The sequence below is a fragment of the Sorex fumeus genome, unplaced genomic scaffold (assembly GCF_029834395.1).
Source record: "Sorex fumeus unplaced genomic scaffold, SorFum_2.1 ptg000063l, whole genome shotgun sequence".
NCBI lineage: Eukaryota > Metazoa > Chordata > Mammalia > Eulipotyphla > Soricidae > Sorex > Sorex fumeus.
The window spans coordinates 29,777,875-29,792,817 of NW_026606120.1; the positions used below are offsets into that span (position 1 = coordinate 29,777,875).

The 14,943-nt window shown below is 37.8% G+C and overlaps 1 pseudogene; it reads left to right on the forward strand.

Annotated features, from left to right (window-relative positions):
- LOC130034978 (contactin-associated protein-like 3) overlaps positions 1 to 14,943 on the forward strand; it is a 156,003-nt pseudogene that overhangs the window by 123,861 nt on the left and 17,199 nt on the right.

The following is a 14,943-nucleotide window of genomic DNA, read 5'->3' on the forward strand; positions in this document are numbered from 1 at the left end:
GAATTAATATTGGTCTATAACATTATGTAGTTTTTAGTATATATAGACAGTAATTTATATATAATTATATATATATATATATATATACACAGTAATAAATATAAAGGACTTCATAACCTGAGGTATAGTGAAAAGTTCCATCTTCCCTTCTGGTAAATGCTATTTTGCTTCTATAGTCTACAAGTTGATTTGGATCTAGGAAGATAAATAGAAAGTTGATTTGATTTATTCATTTGTTTATTTACTTTACCTGTTACATGTGTGAAATCATCTAGTTTTTAGTTATCTGTTTCAATGAGTATGATAATCTCTGGAGCCATCAATGTTTTTGCAATTGACATGAATTCATTTTTCAGAGCTGAATAACGTTCTCTCATGAATTCTGCACACAGCATCTTTATTTATTCATCCATGTATGGGCACTTAGATTGTTTCCAGCCCTTGGTGATTATGAATAATGATGTGATGATCAGGGATTTGCACATGTCTAATAAATATATCTCTTTACATGGATATGTGCACATTCTTCAGGTAATGACACAACTGTGCAATCGCTGAATAATATGGTAATTCTATTTTTAAGTTTTGAAATACTATTTTCCCAATTAGCATTGGCTATCCATTATAGACAATACATAATGGATAAACAATACATGATGGCTACTTGAATTAGCATTCCCAATAATAGAATTTAAACTTTTAATGTGAAAGCCCACACACACGAGTAGGTAAGACATCTGAGGGCTAGTTGCACCTGTAGGAGGAAGGGATTCAATCACAGCACCAAATGGTCCCTTGAGAACTTCCCTAAGTGATGCTTGAGCACTGAGTGTAGAGAAGCCTGAACACTGCTGAGTGTGGCCCCCAAACCAAAATATTCAAACTAAATTTAAACAAGAAAACATGTAAAAATGATGTCACTCTTGTTTTCTCTCTTAGGTAGTCTTTAAATATAAATAGATCAAGACTCTTGCATTTAACCATAATGCTCAAAAGGAGAGAGAGGGACAGAGACAGAAAGGCAGAGACAGAGAGGAAAAGAGTATGCCATTGAGGCAGGTTGGAGAAGAGGTGTGGGGGAGGGAACGAGTTGGAAATGTACACTGATGGAGAGATGGGTGTTGAAACATTGTATGAAATGCAAGCATGAATAGCTTTGCAACTATACATCACAAGGCCTCAATTTTAAAGTCTTTGGCTTTTACATATAACAGTTATATGTGTGTCATTCCAGAGGTTTCTGCATATTTAAGAACTGGCTCATCAATCACTTACAGTTTTCAAGAACCTTACCACCACACCCCCAGCAAGAACACCAGCTCCTTTGCAACTGGATCCCATGAGGATCTAACACTGACAGGAGAAGAGACCGCGATAAGCTTCAGGACAACAGGGCTTCCCTCCCTACTGCTCTTTGTTGGGGCCTTCTCAGAGGAATACTTTTCTGTTATCCTCACCACAAATGGTGAGTGTCTGTAGTGTAAGACTAAAAAGAATGAAATTGAAAGTTAGCACCATGCAGGGATGGGTCCTTTTCATGTTAAGGTGCAACATAATTGGGTGGCCTACACATCTCTATTTATTAGGCTTCACTTATTGTCACAAATAAGTGTAAATAATGTCCACATTTTAATGAATAAACAAATGAGTCTTCCATAAAATGCTGATCATTTTATGAGATCAACATAAAACTACTCCCAGGATGTATTTTTCTGTTCAGCAATAATCTAAATGACTTTTTCAGGTAATTTGGAAACAAATTTTTTATCTGGTATGTAAATTTATTAGCATTTTTTATTGAATCACCTTGAGATATAGTTACAAAGCTTTCATAATTGAGTTTCAGTCATAAATTTTTTCACCAAAGATGTCCCCAGTATCCACCCCCACACGACACCAACCCGTCTCTATGGCAGACAATTTTATTCTTACTCTCTCTGTACTTTTGGGCGTTATGGTTTAGATATAGATACTGAGAAGTCATCATGTTTGGTCCTTTATCTACATTCAGAAAACATCTCCCAGTCTGAGCTATCCCTCCATCCATTATTGACTTAGTAATCACTTCTCTATCCTGGCTGTCTTCTCCCCCAGCTTGTAAGGCAGGATTCCAACCTTGGAACAATCTTCCTGGCCCTTGACTCTACTGTCTTTGCGTGTTAGTCTTATATTATGTTATTTTATATTCCACAAACAAGTGCAGTCATTCTATGTCTGTCTTTCTCTTTCTGACTCATTTCATTCAGCATGATACTGTCCATGTGCATTCACTTACAAGGATATTTCATGACATTATCTTTCCTAACAACTATATGTTATTTCATTGTGTATATATACCAAAATTTATTTAACCATTCATCTGTTCTTGGGCACATGTGTTATTTCCAGACTCTGGTTATTGTGAGCAGCGTTGCAATGAACATACAGGTGCAAATGTCATTTCTACTGTGCACTTTTGCACCCCGGCATATATTCCCAGAACTGGTATTGCTGGCTCATATGGAAGCTCAGTTTCTAGTTTTTTGAGGTATGCCCATATTGTTTTCCAAAAAGGCTGGACCAGTCAGCTTTTCTACCAACAATGAAAGAGAGTTCATTTATCCCCACATCCTCAGCAGCACTGCTTGTTCTTGTTCTTTTTGATGTGTGTCAGTCACTCTGTTGTAAGATATCTTATTGTTGTTTTGATTTGCATCTCCCTGATGATTAGTGATGAAGAGCAGTTTTTCATGTGTCTTTTGGCCATTTGTATTTCCTTTTTAAGGAAGTTTCTGTTTATTTCCTCTCCCCATTTTGGTGCTGTTGGAGGATTTTTTGGCACAGATCTACTAATGTCTTGTATATCCTATGTATTAACAACTTACTGACAGGTATTGGATAAATAATTTTTTCCAATCAGTGGACTCTCTCTGTATTTTGGTAACTGTTTTTTTTTTCAGTGTAGAAGCTTCTTAGTTTAATGTAGTCCAATTTGTTTATGTTTTCTTCCACTTGCTTGGCCAGTGGTGTTTAATCCTTAAAGATGCCTTTAGCTTCAATTATAGTGGAGGACTCTGCCTACATTTTCCTCCATGTGCCTTATGGATTCAGGCCTGATACTTAGGTCTTTAAACCATTTTGATCTAACTTTTGTGCTTGGGGTTAGACTGTTAGGACGCGGATCCTGATCTCCCTTTAACAACAAAGAGACTCCAGAGACTGCAAACAGCAAGCAAGGTTTATTGTAAGACTGGCTAGCCAAGGTCAAGCCGCCTACACAGACATGCCGGTCAGATAGGTGAGGCAAGACCCCCGAACTTCTTCAAAGGGGATCTTATATAGGCCTTCACTGGCCATTACAGCAAAGCCCGTGCATTTCATAGCCAATAGATTTGTAACAACATATACTTTCTTAACCAATCCATTTAAAAGTACATCACTCCTTAGCCTATAGATTCAAAGATCAGCATTTACGTACATAGGCATTGTGGCTAGTGGGCTAGTGGGTAACTCCGACATTTGGTTATCACCAGGCTCGATTTGATTTGGTGGAAGAGGATAAGGGAAAAGTTCCTAACAGAGGTAACAGATAAGGAAGGGCCAACAAATGGTTTCTTAATTTACATCCCAGCAGGGAAGAGTCAACAAATGGTTTCAGAATTTACATCCCAATAAGGAAGGGCTTCACAGCTAAGGCTCTACTAGGGAGGGGGCAGGAAATGGAGAGCTACTAATTAGTAGAGTTTTAACTCTGGAATCTCCCTCGGGTCCCAAGGGACCTTGCAAGACAGAGATCTGAGCTCAATTTTTTTCAGATAACTATCCAGTTTTCCCAGCACCACTTGCTGAAGAGGCTTTCCTTGCTTCACTTCACGTTTCTTGCTCCTTTGTCACAGGTTTAGTGATCATATACTTGAGTGGCTGTGTCAGAATATTCAACTCTGTTCCATTGGTCTGCAGGTCTGTTTCTAGTCCAATACCATGCTGTTTTAATTACTACTGCTTTGTAGTACAGTTTGAAGTTGGGGAAGATGATGCAACCTATCTACTCTTCCCCAAGAATTGCTTTAGCTATTTGTGGGACATTATTTTTCTATATGAATTTTATGAATGTTTTGTCAATTTTTTTAAAGAATGTCATGGGTACCCTTATAGGGACCACATTGAATCTGTATAATGCCTTGGGGAGTAGTGTCATTCTGGTAAGGTTAATCCTCCCGATCTATAAGCAAGGGATAGGTTTCCAGGAAATAAGATTTTTTTTACATAAAATATTTCCTCCATCTAAGCAAGGAGCTGCATTAAACCTCATAAAAGATAGTTTTATATGGTTTAAGGGGCCAAAAGATAGCACAGCATGAAAGAAACTTGTCTTACACTAGCTAACCTGGGTTTGACTCCAAACAGTGCAAATGATTGCATGGTATGACAAGGAGCCATCTCTGAGCTCAGAGTCCGGAGTAAGCTCTGAGCACCACTGGGTAAAACCGGAAAAGAAAAGATAAGCTAACAGGGGCTAGTGTGATCGGACAGTATGTAGGCTACTTGCCTTGCACTCTGTGAATCTGTATTCTGATCCCTGGCATTACATATGTTCCCCTGAGTGATACATGAGTATAGAGAAAGGAGTAAATCCTGAGCATCGCCAGGAGAAATTCCTGAGCACCACCAAGTTTGGTCTAACCACCACCCCCGAAAAAAAAATAAAAGAAGAAAGCAAACAAAGTATGCTGATATCCATAAGTATGAGATGAATAAGATTTACCTAACTCATCACTTATTTATGTCATATCTGTATCCAAAACCAAGCGAGTTATTACTCAACACTTGATCACCAAATCCTTCTAAGATGCTCAGTTAGAGAAAAGAATCAGGCTACAACCTTGCTTCCTTGAGCATGTGGAAGCTGAGTGCTCAGAAATCTTGCCATTATCTCTCACTGATTACTTTAGAAGGAGAGAGTAAAGAAGAGGAAGTTTCCCTTCCAAGGAGGAAAGCAGAGGGACAAAAGAGTGATAGTACACTCTTCAGAGGGATTTGCATATCATGGCAGATCACTAACATCTGTCTTATTTTTCCTGTTTCGTGATTCTAAAGAAACATTAGTAGAAAATTCGAGCAATTGCAAAATTTAATTATGCAAATGCAGATAGCACAGTGATAGGGCCCTTTGCCTTGAATGCAGTCAGCCAGGCTGAGTCAGGTTCAATTCCTCCACCCTTCTCGGAGAACCTGGCAAGCTACCAAGAGTATCTTGCCCGCACGGAAAAGCCTGGGAAGTTACCTGTGACATATTCAATATGCCAAAACACAGTAACAACAAGTCTCAAAAAATGGAGACGTTACTAGGCCCGCTCGAGCAAATTGATGAACAACGGGAGGACAGTGTTTCAGTATTTCAGGTACTGATTTAAAATGCATCAAAATAAGTGACATTAAAAGAAGTTATGTTTATGGAAAGTGAATGTTAATGTATTATTGCCAGAGGTTTTATCATTTAGTAATATGAATACCACCTGAATAATTAACTGAGAACCAAGCTTTAATTTTCTTATGTTTAACTTAAGTTTCTACCTTATGTAAGAAAAACTGAAAAAAGAGACATTTTAGGCCAGTGAGATAGTACAGTGTTGGTGTGCTTCCCCCTATGTAGTTCAGTCATCAATAGTACATGGTTCCCTGAGCCCTGCCAAGATTAAGCCTTGAGCACCCACAGGTGTGACCCAAAAGGTAAAAACACAAAATAAATGAGACAGTTAGGTCGTTACTATTGAAATTAAGAGTAAAATAGGGCACTCTGAAGTTGGCCTTCAGGGCTGGAGTGATAGCACAGCGGGAGGGCGTTTGCCTTGCTCTCAGCGAACATGGCCGAACCGAGTTCGATTCCCCCGCCCCTCTCGGAGAGCCCGGCAAGCTATTGAGAGATCTCGCCCGCATGGCAGAGCCTGGCAAGCTCCCCGTGATGTAGTCGATATGCCAGACACAGTAACAACAAAGTCTCCAATGGAGACGTTACTGGGCCCACTCAAGCAAATCGACGAACAATGGGAGGACAGTGACAATGACAGGATGTGTACACAAAAAGATCAAAATCCAGTAAATTACAACAACCCTGGCACAGACATAATCCAGAAGACGTAGGCTCAATAAACACTTGTTCTTTGGTTTACTGTCTCTTAGGATGGAAAAGCTTATATCTGAAAAAAAAAGCCATTCTATACTGGGGTCCTCTTCACACAAGTGAGTGCTGTTCTGATCAGTGGAAATTTTAAGTGGTCACAGGTCATATTTTAGTCCTGGTTTGTCTTGGGTTTTCTTACAAGCCCACCTGCAGGTTCCTATTCCTGCCTCGAACAGCCTGGTGAGAGCCTGATTCTGGGTCTTTCCCCAACTCAGACTGGCTCTATTGAATAGAAATATTAATTATCAGGTGAGCCCAAATAAATACACATTAGATTTAAATTGAACTGAACAACAAGTAAAAGGTTTAGGTTTCACACTGGAAGGGTTTTTTTTTCCTTTTCTCTTTATGAAATTCTATTTTAGTTTAAAATGCCGTTTCCCCCTTCTTTAGGAAGTTTGCAGATCACTTATAAACTAGACAGACACCAAGAACCTGATATTTTTAATCTTGGCTCTAAAACTATGGCTGATGGGAAATTTCATCGGGTGACAATTAGCAGAGAAGCAGCCGCAGTCTTTGTAGAGGTAAGACAGTAAACACAACAGCATCAATAGTAATTTAGAATGTGACTTTCAGAGAAGTGGTCCATTTGATAATAAATGCTAAGAAAAGAGCTAAGCTTTTGGCAGACTTCCATAGTTCTTTCAAGGACAATAAACAGCATGTATTATTGTTTGATATTAGTTTTATTTAGCCTATTAAATGTAATTAATATGTGACCATTTAAAATACTCAGCTGTCCTTTTCTTTGGTATGGAAATGTTGTCCAGCTTATCACAGTGACTATTGGTCCCATTCCTAAGGGAACATTTTCCACTGGATGACAAAAGAATCAGTGCTACCAGTATTTTAATTCAACATAGAAAGTAAGACCCGGCTGAGACTGAGAATATATTTTTAAAATGACTATTTAAATTATGCATTTGAAAAGTGTTTTGAAGAATAATCTATATATTCAATCGCTATATTTGTTTTCTGTACATGTTAAAATACAGATTATTTTGGGCCATTGAGAACAAAACATGAAGTATCATAGTAAAGGTGATAAATAGCCACAAAAGGTTCCCCCATAACACTTAAATCTCAATAAAATAAATGGTCTTCATATGATCAAAATAGATAAGCAGTGTCTTTCAAAGCTTATTTCAATTTAATTCTTGGTAACAAGGTAAAATTTAAATGTATAATGAATTTTATATCTAGACTAGAGAGATAGTACAGTGGATACTATCTCCTTTTTGAAATTTCCTTTTGAAAATAATAAAAATTTTAAGATTTGAAATATTTCATTACATTTCTTTGTTGATTATATATCTATGGTAGGTACTTAACCTGGGGAAAAAATTAAGGGAAAGGGTGGAGTAGAATTTGATATATTATGAAAATTTTCTATAAAACAGCTTTCTCCCTTGAACTTTCTAATATCATTAACATATGATTTGATTTTTTAAATGATTTTTGTCTCATTTTTATTATCAAAATTGTTCACCATTTTGAATGGACAATGCTGGTGGATGTCTAATAGGTTAACCAGACTACAAGGACACATGTCATCCTGTCCTCGGGGACCGAATTCAATGCAGTCAAATTCCTGACACTGGGGACAATTTTCGGTAAGTGTCAGAAAGCTGTCACTTTGTGATGAGGATCTGAAGTGTTAGGATAAAGACCCAGAAGGTGTTTGCCATGTTGAAAGGAATCCCTTCTCATATTTGTGATATCCCAGGGAGTGAAAAATTCTCAGAAGCTGTGACCTTGTCTCGGGGACAAGTAATCAAGAATAAGTTCTTCTGACCTTTCCACACACAGCCTTTGCTTGATAATCAAGCAGAATGAAGGTTGGTTGTTTTTGTCTAGCAATTAGGAAACACTAAACTTCTTGGTTTCTACTGTATAAACCAAGCTCACACTGACAAAAATCAGGCATCAATAAATGACTTATTGATAAAGCTAGATTTTTACACTTTAGAAAGGATGATTTTTACTTTAGCCAATAAGTATGCTTTGGACTGTATTGGTTCCTGTTTTGCCTGGGAAGGGGGTGAAGAGGAGAGGTGCCTTTATTGTCACAGGTAGTGCTGTACCATGGCTCCGGTCCCCTCCCTGTTTTTAATAAGAATTTTTTTGATTGACTACTGCAAGTTTTGCATCCTACGCTTAACTCATATTCATTCATGTATTTCCCCATATATTAAAACAATTTTTGCACGGCAAAACCTGGCAAGCTACCGGTGACGTATTAAATATGCCAAAATCAGTAACAACAAGTCTCACAATGGAGATGTTACTGGTGCTCGCTCAAGCAAATTGATGAAAAACGGGAGGAGCAAATTACAGATGTGATATTCTACAAAATACCTTCATGACCACTATTCACTCTCTTCAGATTCATGATACTCTTTTATTTGAAGATGATTTTTTCCCTTTGGTTTTTGGACCCACCCAGTTGTGCTCAGACTAACTCCTCACTCTGGCCTCAAGGATTTCTCCTGGGAGGCGTCAAAGGACAATAGGTGGCCCAGCAATGAGACCCAAGCTGCCTGCATGCGAGGAAAATACCCCACCCACTGTACTGTCTCTTCACCTCTAGATATAAAACTCATTACACATTTAAATTTTACCTTTTCAGCAAGAATTAGTTTAAAATAAGCTTTGAAAGGCATAGTTTATCTTTCTGGATCATATATAAGATATTAATTTTATTGAGATTTAAGTGTTATTGGGGAAACCCCTTTTGTGGCTGTTTATTACTTCTGCTATACTTCATATTTTGTGATCAATAGTTCAAAAGAGTCTGCATTATCTTTTCAGTCAATGATACACTGTTTCTTTAGGTCATTTATTTTACCCCAATTTTAAAACGATTATTTAGGCACTATGACTTATACTGTTATGAATAATATCTCTGTTTACTGTTAAGAGTAATGTTACTATACCTTGTTGCTACTCCTGGTCTGGACATCCCAGTTGTATACATGTGCATTAGTTAAAACTTGAGATTAGGAAAAGCCCATGAATGGATAATAAAAATACACAGTATCTGTAAATTCTATCATGACTTTTGGTCAGACAATGGACAAATATTATGATTTCTTATTTTATGGACAAAGGAAATATTACAAATTCTAGTTCTTTGCCAGGGCTCTTGTGAAGGTGACAAGGCACAAGTGGTGATGCAGCTTAAGTGAAATCTCTAGTTGCAACTGTTGAAGATCCAGATTAAACTAAATCAGGAGTGTACTTTACCTCTTGATTGAGCTAGTTTAGGTATTTAGTCCCAGTTTAAACAGATTAAACTTGTTTGGGAGATTCGTGACTTCTTGACTTGCTCTAGTGGGGGTTCTGTATTATAAAGGTGCCTTAAAGGTGGATAAAGACTTTCTTGATTCTTCGACTGAAAGGCAGCTAACATTTAGGCTCCTGTTTGAGGTCACTGTTCTAGTTCCATTCCTCTTTTGTGGAAACACTGATGGATCAGTTTGCTCAGGAATGAAGATGGGAGCAACTATTTCCCATTTGGAATAGGAGACACTTGCAGCTACAGAAGTGCAGTTGTAGAATTGAGCATCTGGGTCCCAATATATGACTTTGACTAAATTTCTTGGTCATCTGTATTCCCTATTTTTTATGATGTAATTGAATTTTGTACTTCTATCTGAAACACACAGTATAAGAAATGACAAAGAACTGGAAAACCACTGAAAGAAATAAACTGATCGCCTAGCATTCAGTAATGATAACAATAGCAATACATATAGATATAATAAAATTCTTAAAAGGACAAAGATAAAAATCAAAGACCACATTTACCTTAGAGAATAGTGGAATGGACCTTCCTCCCTAAAGACTGTGCTCAACAAAATGACGTTGCTGAACATATTATAAGAAGTAAATTTACTATAACTGTTTAAATGGAGCTTTTAACATCCAAGTGGAGGAAATTTTATCCAAGTAGATGAGAACATTTTTATGAGAAGACTTCCTTTTTTAAAATTTATCATTGAGCTCTTTGGGTGCCCTAATGCTAGTTATATTTGAGAAGACTTAGTAATAGATTATTTCCAGTAATCCATGAGACCACCCAGAGCCACACTTAGAAAATATGCAGTTTCTGAGTGGAGTTTTGGTTTAGTCTACCCCCGGGAGCTGATTTCTTTCTCAATGCCAGAAGAAATGTCTAGATGAACTTTCCCCCAAGTCATCAAGACAGGCATGTTCAATGAACAAAATAAACAAAGACACAATTTCCTATCATCAGTGACTCCACTGTCTGTGAGGAGAAAGGAGGCATGTTCAGAAGTTTCCATGATTCAAGGTAGAAAATTGCTATTACTAAGTGTAAAATTGAAAAAAATTTTTTCAAGACAATAAAGAAGTATGTGGTTAACTATGAAAAGTGATTTAGCCACATTTTTGAAGGAGATCATTTTAATTAAAAGGTAAAATGACAAAGTTCATTATATACATTTGACTTTTCCTACAAGTTTAAATATAGAAGTTATTGGCAGAGAATTTAAAATATTATTGACATGGTTCAAGAGTAATATGTTAAGAACTGTCTTTCTCAGTTAGAAGTTAAAGTTGAAATTTAAGTAAAAGTTATAGCCTGTAGCAATTATACAATAATTATATTATACATATTCTAATAAAATTATACATATTCCAATTTCACCTGTGTCTAGGGGCATGCATCTTGATCAAAAGTTCATAAAATATTTCATGTTTTAGATGACTTTATGTTAGGGTGGTTTTTAATCTAATTTTGTTGCTACTTTTATATAAGTAACTACAAGAAGGCTATAGTTCTTTTGTTCATAATTAGAGTGCATAAAGAAAACTTCTGGAGCAATACCACAGCGGGTAGGGCATTCGCCTTACAAGCGGCCAACATGGCCTATCCAAGTTCAATTCCTCCGCCCCTCTCGGAGAGTCCGGCAAGCTACCGAGCGTATTCGGTTATCGAATACGAGAGTATTCGATATGCCAAACACAGTAACAACAAAGTCTCCAATGGAGACGTTACTGGGCCCGCTCGAGCAAATCGATGATCAACGGGAGGGCCTTTACCTTTACCTTATTAAATTATAGTAAAATACACCATCAGTCTTGGAAAAAAATGCATCAATTTCTCAAAGCAAGTTATTGCAAATTTTTTCATGTCAACTAGTACTTTTTTCTTGTAAGCTGTTTTCATACATTAAGCTATCCATTTGCTAAAAATAACAATTTTATCTTTTGTCTTTATATGACCAATTTACTATTGTTATGTACTATGACTTTCCTTTGGAAAAAGATAATTCAGCATTATTGTCAAATCAATGTACTAACTTTTTCCCTATTTTTTATCAGTTTTATTAGTGATGATTAATTAGGTTCTTTTTAAAGGTACTATATAATAACACCTTAATCCTAATTTAAATACAAACCATGGGCCCAGACCCAACCTCAGGGCCTTGCAAGACCCCAGCCCCAGCAGAGGCAAATGCGGAGCACCGCCAAAAGATGGCGCCCAGAAACTTCAGGAGCACCTCAGAGGGTATTATTAGATGACAGCAGAAGGGACATAAGCGGCCCCTCCCACCCACAGGTATGGCAGCATGGTTTGTGTAGCCTCCGAGAGGCAGCTTATTTCCCCCTTTCCCAGCACATTGGACTCACAGCTAAACCTCCATTTCCGTATTCTAAAGTGGACATCCTGCCTATCCCAAACATATTAGGCTATAGACCACTGGCCTAGTCCAATCAAAGTATACTGAAACAGCCACCTCCATCAACCAAGCTCATCCGGAATCCTTTCTCAAAGCAAGAGAAGAATACTGATAGTGAACAGGAAGGTCCCACCTCCATACCACCACAACAACTTGAAGAAACAATCCCCACCACGGGGAGAGGATGAAGAAGAGTCCAGAGTGCTCAACAGGAATTACCCACAAATAGGATGTCTCCGAAAAAGAATTCAGAGATGAAATGTTGAAGATGTTCAATGAACTCAAAGAAAAGGTGGAACATACATTCAGCAAGTTAAAGGAGGACATGAAACGAATAATGGAATGGACAGCCAATAAAACTCAGGAAGAAATGAGCACAGAAGTAAAAAAGCTGCAAATAGAAATGTCACAAATAAAAGCATCGGTAGGTGAAATAAAAAACTCAGTGGGTGCCCTCAACAGTAGAATGACTACAGCTGAAGACAGAATAAGTAAGCTTGAAGATGAGCAGCAGAAAGCTTACAGGCAATAACAAACAATGGGAAAAGACCTCAAAATAGCTTTAGGATGAATCAGAGTCCTAGAGAATGAAATCAAGTGGAACAACACGAGAATCGTTGGAGTACGAGAAGGACAGGGAGGCAAACCCAATGAAAAAGCCACAGTTAAAGATATCATCACTGAGAAGTTCCCAGAGCTGGAGAATGCAGGCATTCAGATCCAAAGAGGCAGAAGTGTGCCAGTCAAAAGAGACCTAATAAAAAGGCATATCATAGTCAGAATGATGGATGCCATGGGTAGACACACAATAATGCAAGCAGCAAGGTCAAAGAAGGAAATCACATACAAAGAATCACCCCTTAGATTTACAGAAGTCCTATCAGAGGAAACCCTTCAAGCCCAAAGATAATGGTGGGATGTAGTGTAGAAAATCAATGAAATTAACACCTCACCAAGAATAATTTATCCAGCTAAACTTTCACTCAAACTTGAAGGAACTATACACTATTTCATCGATAAACAACAGCTCAGGAACTTTATAGATTCAAAACCAAACTTAAAACAAGGACTAAAAGGGCAAGAAAAAAAAATCCTACAAACACAACATCGACAGGAAGATGGCTCAAGGCCCTATACCAATATATCTCTCAATGCCAATGGTGTACATGCACCAATTAAGAGACACAGATGGCAAAATGGATTCAGAAACTGAATCCAACATTTTTCTGCCTACAAGAAGCACATTGGAACAGTCAGAGCAAACACAGTCTCTACTTCAAAGCATGGAAAACAATCCTGCAAGCAAACAACTCCCTCAGAAAAGCCAGGGTGGCTATCCTAATATCTTACAACATTGATTTCAGGTGAAAAAGATTAGAAGGGACAGAGAAGACCATTTTTTAATAATCAGTAGATATGTACAGCAGGAAGAAATCACACTCCTAAATGTACATGCACCTAATGAGGGACCAGCTAAATACGTAAAACAACTGCTAAAGGATTTTATTAAGGACATTACTAGCAACACAATAGTAGTTGGAGACTTCAACACCATCTTATCACCTCTAGATAGTTGAAGAAGATTAAAACTCAGCAAGGAAACACTGACTTTGGGGGAAGAAATAGAAGAGAGAGGGCTGGTAGATCTATACAGGGCTTTACATCCCAAAGAGAGAGAATACACATTTCTTTCCAGTGCACACGGAACATTCTCCAAAATAGACCACGGGCTGGGTCACAAAAAATACCTCAATAGAATCAGGAATATAGAAATTGTATCAACTATCTTTTTAGATCGCGACGCATTGAAGAGAGAAGTTAATCACATAAAAATGCAGAGAACCAAATCAAACACCTGGAAATTAAACAACTCAATTTTGAACAACAAGTGGGTCAGGAAGGAAATCAAGTAATAAATCAAAAGATACCTGGAAACAAATGAGAATGAAGACACGACTTACCAGAATTAGGGGACAAAACTAAAGTTGTATTAAGGGGAAAATTTACAGTGCTGCAAGAGTTTCTTAGGAAGGAAGATAGGACCCACATAAATAACTTGACTTCATAGCTTAAGATTTTAGAAAAGGACCATCAAAAGTACCCCAAACCAGGCAGAAGGAAAGAATTAATGGATGGATTCACTAGCGAATTCTTCCAAACATTTAAAAAAAATTTTTTTTATTGATGAATCACCATGAGGTACAGTTACAGAATTACAAATTTTCGTGCTTGTGTTTCACTTATACAATGCTTGAGTACGCATCCATCCACCAGTGCCCATTCTTCACCACCGATGATCCCAGTAGCCTTCCCACACACACCCCATGCGATTCCGCCCACCCCACACGGAATCTTTTGCAGAGCATTCCCTTTTGTTCTCTCACTTCTTTCAGTATTGTGGTTTACAATAGAGGTATTGAGTGGCCATCACGTTTGATCTATAGTCTACTTTCAGCGCACATCTCCCATTCCAAGTGGGTCCTCCAACCACACTTTACCTCGTGTTCCATTCTCTATCTGAGTTGCCTTTACCTCCAGCATGTGAGGCCAACTTCCAAGCCATGGAGCAAAGCTCCTGGTACTTATCTCTACTATTCTTGAGTGCTAGTCTTCCATTCTGTTACTTTGTATTCCACAGATGAATGCAATCTATGTCTGTCTCTCTCATTTTGACTCATTCCACTTAGCATGATACTTTCCATGTTGATCCACTTATAGGCAAAGGTCATGATTTGATCTTTCCTAACAGCTACATAGTATTCCATTGTGTAGATATACCAAAGTTTCTTTAACTAGTCATCTGTTCTTGGGTACTCGGGTTTTTTCCAGATTCTGGCTATTGTAAACAGTGCTGCAATGAACATTCGAGTGTAGATGTCATTTCGACTATACTTTTTTGCCTCTCCAGGATATATTCCCAGGGGTAATATTGCTGGCTCAAATGAGAGCTCAATTTCTAATTTTTTGAGAATCATCCATACTGTTTTCTGAAATGGCTGAACCAGTAAGCATTCCCACCAGCAGTGTATAGGGTCCCTTTCTCCCCACTTCCATTCCAACACTGGAAAGGAA